The sequence below is a fragment of the Anser cygnoides genome, chromosome 16 (assembly GCF_040182565.1).
Source record: "Anser cygnoides isolate HZ-2024a breed goose chromosome 16, Taihu_goose_T2T_genome, whole genome shotgun sequence".
In the NCBI taxonomy this organism is placed as follows: Eukaryota; Metazoa; Chordata; class Aves; order Anseriformes; family Anatidae; genus Anser; species Anser cygnoides.
This window is the reverse complement of record NC_089888.1, coordinates 11,315,933-11,322,124: the sequence shown is the minus strand read 5'-3', so window position 1 is coordinate 11,322,124 and position 6,192 is coordinate 11,315,933.

Genomic DNA, 6,192 nt, shown 5'->3' with positions numbered 1-6,192 from the left:
TAGGACAATCTTATTTAACTTTTTTTTTTGAGAAATGATAGGGTGGTTTCTTAATCGTACACTTTATTAGCACGTATGAGGATTGATCACTCTTTCTGCTTTGAATATCACTGGATTCCTTGATATTTTGCATAATATCAGGGAGTAGCAAAAATTCTTAGAGTAAAAATGTTCTGCCTTGCTTAGGCTCATTCTGTGGGCAAAACTTAGCTGTAAAGAACACCAAGATGCAGCACAGGAGGCAGCAGCTCTCAGTGGTGAGCAGGCTTTCTGCAGCTGTGCACCCAGTGCCCAGTGTCTCCCTTCCTAGGAGAGGCAGTCTGTCTCCTGATAGCAAACTACGGTCAATTAACTTGCCCTCATTGGGCACCTCAATTTGCAGATGTATTGGTATTTTTCCTATTTTCCATGCTGTTAATTGTTAAAGCAGAAAACTGGGATCTGGATATTTTCAGATTTTGGTTAACCCTGTTTTTTTTTCCAACAGAAGTTGTTCAAGCTTTGTCACTGTTGCATGTGTCTTGGATACTGTCATATTTAAAGTAGGGCACACACCTAGTCCAGGCTGGTGGACCTCCTCACAGCTTTGCCCTTAGGATGCTCTCAACCTTCTGCAGCGGGGTGGCTGTTATCTCTGTTATGCAGGTAGAGAAACCGGGACTTTGCATTTGTACTTTGACCCTAGGGATGTGCAGTGCTTCCACCAGGTGTGGCAGGGAAGCATTTTGTATTTATGCTGTGTGTTCGGGTTAGGGGAGTTGGGGAAAAAATCGCTGCGTTGTGGCTACTTAAACATTGTGGCTGCTTAAAGGCTCAGGAGTTGAGCACACCAAGTATCTGCTTCCTACCTTCAGAACAGGGTGAGCAGCACAAAGACCGCTTGCAGAAGCTGCACCAGAGAGTGGCTGCGAGGGCTTTGCTTCCAGCAGCTCTGTCTGTAAACCTCAGCACTTATCCTGCCCCGAGAGCACTTGTGTCGGTACAGCAGGTGGCACTGTTCCCTCCCAGGAGCAATGAGATCCATTGCTCAGCCCATCGCTGCTTTGTGGGAATGAAATTAGGTTTTAGTATCATTGGATCTTTCATTTTCTAGATGGGTAAAGGGCTTTTCTTTGTGCCTTTCCTGGCCTTGTCTCCAGCAGGCACTCTTTCTGGGAATATCTTAAGATGCAGCCATTTAACTGTGATAACCTTCAGTGCAATGTTAAATAGGAGGAGGAAAGGAGGACTCCATTAAGCACTGCTGTGGCAAAGAACTTCCTGGTTGCTTAATTGATGGGTTGTAAGCAGTTAATGCATGCTAGTAATGGGCTCTTGGGAAGCCCTTTATGGGGCTTCCCTGGTGAGGACAACAAAGACCCAAGAGGAGCGATGGCCCTGGCCCACAGCTCCAGGCACAGCAGGAGCCCCTCGATGCGTCCTGAGGGGGCAGCCGAGCATGGAGCCCTCCGGGAGCCACCCTGGGGTGCAGCGGGGGGCAGTGCGCTCACTGCAGAATATAATTTACTCCTTGGTACTTGAAGCACTGAGGACTTGTGAGGGAAAAGCGCTGCTTCTCCAGAAAAAGTGTTCAGACCCCTGTCTGCTTGGCCAGCAGGGCAGTGCTGGCAGCCGCTGTGGGAGAAGAGGCTGGCGTCGGGCAGGCAGCGACGAGGGGCTGAGACCGGGCAGGGAGAAGGGGGCAGCGGGGAGCACGGTGCGCTTGCTCCCCGCCTGATGCCAGGCGTTTTCCTGGGCATTTTCCTTTCCCTGCGTACCTCCTGCCGGTGTCTGCCCAGAGCAGCGAAGCGCGGGGCGTCTTGGCCCTGGGGAGCTTTTCCAGATTGGATAACTGCAACCAAGGAAGGTGCTGAGGGGCTGTCCCAGCCGGGCCTGCGTCGCTCCCGTCCGAATGTCACTCCTTTTCCCTGTCTGAAGCGTTCCCCACCTCTCGCTCTCCCATCCCAGGCCATCTTGGGTACGTCCCCAGAGCTCCTGCCACCCCCTTCCCCAGCGCGGGCAGAGCCCCTTGGCCGTGTCTCCTTGGGGGTGCTGGTGCCAGCCCCTGTAGCACCGCACGGGGACAGGGGCAGTGCCGTGGCCACGTCCCTCCATCCCCAGAGATGCCATCACCGGCTGTGACTCCTCTGCTCCCCTTGCAGGCATGTGTTTAAGTCTCAGCCCTTTCATTAAAAGTCACCGGCCTATTTCAAGACTCCGCAGGCAGCGTGTTTATGAAATGAGCCCGTCTGTGAGATTGGGTTTGTTCTCAGTGAAGAGGTGTAATGCTGCTAATCGATGTAATAGGTTAAACCCTTTTATTAGGGCTCTGCTCAGAGGATCTGGAGTTTGACATTTGTATGCTGTGCTCACAGCTCCCTTTCTCCCCTGCTAGTTATTTTTATCATTATTTTGGTTCTTATGACAAAATTATGCTCTGTTCATCTGGAAAGCTCTCCTTCCTCTAAATCCTGCTCGTGTTCAGCTTACTCTCAGCCCTGTGGCATATAAAGGAGCTCTCCTGATTTAATTTTCAAACACAAAGGGCCATTAACTCTGAGCGATGCCTTCCCGTGGCTCCCAGCAGCCTCCCACCCCTCCCTTTGGGCTTTTCAGCTCTGTCCCAGCCCGGAGCTGGCAGCGAGCAGGGCTTTGAGGCTGCGTTTTGGGACCTTACCGGAGGTTTCCCCTTGTCTCACCTGTGCGCTGGGAGCCCTGCGAGGTCCTTCCATGCCTTGTCCCAGAGCTGTGGCCATGAGCATCCCTCGTCAGCTGTCCCGTGGGTCTGATTTTGGGTTGGTGCTGTAGGGAGCCAGGGCCTGGACTCTGTGATCCATGGGGGACCCTTCCACCTCAGGACGTTTTGTTCTGATTTAGAAATGTGCTCCAAAAGTTTACAAACTTGCTCGTGATTTAATAAGGGTATTGTAAGCAAGAGAGAGACACCTAGATGAAGATATAAATACACCTCTCTTAGGAGTACTGGTACGAGCAATAGGTACAAAACGCCATTAAGCTTCTTGGTCGCCCTGATGGTTGGATGTGATCTTGCAAGTCTTTTCCAACCTAAAAGATTCGTTGAGTCCCCTCCATGCCGAGCTCTCTAAAACGAGCAGCTCCGGCCCCTGTCGTGGGAACAGCTGGTCCTGGGGCCGCGAGCGCAGGCATGAGAGGGACGGCGCTTTGGGGTTAGGTGGGACCAAGGCTTCTGCGGGGCTCTGGGCAGCAGCATCCTGGCCCGAGGGTGTCCCAGGCACCAGGGCCTGGCCTGTGTTGTTCCGGTGCTTGCACACACACGTGCACGCACAAGGGTGCATGCATGTCCCCCCCTCCTTGCTCAGCTTCCTGCAGAGCCCATGGGAACACAACTCAGCAGCACGGTTGCACAGGAGGAGCAGCTCCGGTCGCATCAGAGTGCAATATCGTGCTTGAACGCTTGGAGGCAAAGCTGCATCTCCAGCCAGGCAGACGTGCAGCGGCGCAGCTCCACCTGCACGTCTCTGCCCAGCGGTGGGAGCTGAGGCACCCCGGGGCTGCCGGCGCGTGTCCAGAAGCACCTCCTGGCAAGGCCTGCGAGCACAAACCAGCCTCTCTCCCCCTCTCCTGAGCTGCATTAAATTCCTCTGAATTAAGGAGCGATGTTTTTTAAGCACGGTGAGTGCCGGGAGGGGTTGCTGGCTGCCAACCGTTCACAAAAAACATTTTTTCTTCCTTTGCTTTTCATTTTCATCTCCCTTTTCCTCCAAGGCTGATATCAGGCCTGGGAAACTGCCGGGGCCACATCTGGGGAGCTTGGGCATCGTGGCTCCCACCCGCTCCCATGTCCCCGTGGGTGGTAGGGACAGCACCACTGCCTGTGGGTGGCTTGGGGACACTGCAGGCACCTGGCAGAGTGGCCAGCGAGCGTGGAGGTGTTACCTGCCTCTCCAGGAGCATTTCCCTGGGGCGCACTGGGCATTGCGGAGCCCGGTTTTGCACCTTCTCATTTCCAGCTGCGGGAGCAGCGTGGGGAAGGAGTGGCAGTGGGGCCCTGTGTCCCCTGGGGTGTTCTGGGGGGACGCAGCATGGCCACGGAAGGCTCCTGGGGACGGCCGGTCCGGGAGCGCTGGCCAGCAGAGGACAATGCCGTGGGGGGTTTCCATCTCCCCCCAGCACAGTAGGTGCAAAACCAGCGCTGGTCCAGCTCTGAGGGGAAAGAAGATCAGAGATGTGACGGATGCGATCACCGTGCAGGTGCGGGGAGGGGACTCGCGCAGAGCTGGGCGGTCGCACAGCCCCGGGAGGTGCTGCGCTGGGCAGCGGGGCAGGAGATGGGTGCGCGCTGGTTTACTGGGGAGCCTCGGGAGGAAGGGACGTGCTCTGTGGCCTCGTCCATGGCGTGGGGTCAGCACCGTGGGGACGGAGGTGAGGACATGCCCCTGCTGGGCTGGGGTCTCCCAGGGGGCTGCACTCTGTGTTTGTTACTGAATGCACACCAGCTGCAGCATCAGTTGTGGATTAAGAGGGTTTCTGGCCCTAGATATTGGGAACTAGCTGGGGTCCTGCCCTGAGCCCTCGTTCTTGCTGTTCTGGGGTGCCTCAGTGGGTGGTTGATGGCAGGGGGGGGGGATCAGGCTTGTCGTATGATTGACATGGCTGATGCCAGTGAATCTGCCTCACAGGTGGGGAAACCAGCACAGGAGCCCCCTCCTGGGGGCTGCAGCCACCACCCACGGGCTGGCCATGGCTCCGTGCTGGCCCCCGGCTGGCCGTGCTCCTCCTGTGCCCACGGCGTTGGCTTGTTCGGGACACTCGGTCCTTCCTCCCCTTCCCCTCTGCTGGAAGATCAGAAAGTGGAAATTTGCCATATGGCTTCTTAAGGACACGTTACTGTAAGTGGAGCACTTACAGATGCAAACGAACAACGTTATGCACCGAACATGAGACCCAGCGGCTCGGGGGTGCTCTTTGCCTCGGTGACACTTCGGCAGATGCCCGGTCACGGCAGGACTCGGCTCTCGGCACACGCAGCCCCGGCGGGGCTCTGGGATGTCTTCAAGGTGTCGGATGTTTCCCGTTCTCGGGCTTCGCAGGTGAGCCCTCGGTGGCAGCCCAGGCACCCAGAGCCCCGCTCCTGCCCCCGGGGGCTGGGTCCCTGCAGGTCTGAAGCACGGAGCTGCGCTGCTTGCAGGGCCGGGGCTGTGGTGTGGGCTATTTCTTGGAGTGTCCAACCCAAACGAGCATGGGAGACACCGTGCAGGACACCGGAGCTCTGCAGGTGTCCCGTGTCACGCTGGTGGGATTTTTTCACCCTTCGTCTGCTGCCTGCAGGCACAGAGCGGGCGCTAAAGCCCTGCGATGGGACGCGTGTCCTGCAGCCCCAGGAGGTGTCTGAGGAGGGGAGACAGGGCGGCAGAGCCGTCTGTCACTGCTTCTTAACTAACGCTGGGTTTGATATGATAATTAAATCTGACTTCTGCGTTAATTTTTTTGCTAATTGTTTACAAAAATGTTTGGGATAATTGTCATAATTTCGCACAGAAATGATACGTGGCACCCAGCTGGTGGGTGGGAACCCAGTGTGGCGATGGCCTCGAGGCTCAGCTGCTGGCAGCAGCCCCGCCACCTCCCAGGAGGCTCTGAGGGGTGCCAGTGCTCGGGGAAGGGTCACCCGGGGTTGTTCTCCTGGCCCTGGGAGCGAAGGGGTCCCAGGTCAGCAGGGACAGCCTGCGGGGATGCGGGGAGGGCAGGGTGAGAGGTTGGGGATGGACGGGCGGATGGCCCCTAGCTCGTGGGTGTGCACAGCACGTCTGCTGCGGGACGGCGTGGGACGTCTGCCACCCCTGGGCAGCTCAGTGGAAGGATGCACCACCTTCATTTTATTTTTATGGATATCTGAATGGAAATTCGTCAGATGGCCTCAAAGGGGAGTAGCTCTGTGTCACACCACAGCCAGCCAGCCCTGATGGAGCGTCACGGCGAGCCCTATCCCACGAGCAAAGACAGCAAGAGCACCACTAAAGTCGGGGTTTAAGGCTGTGCAGAACAACCGTGGCAGAGGTTTAAGCAAGTTTTTCACCACCCAAGGTCAATTTTAGTATGGCAATATTTAAATTCAGGCCTGGGATTCTCACGTGCTGCTTCCGTGGCTCCTCTGCCTTCTTCCCGGCGGGCTGGGGGGGCCGAGCGGGCAGGGTCGAGCCACAGCGGCCCCGGCTGCTGCTTTTCCCTTCA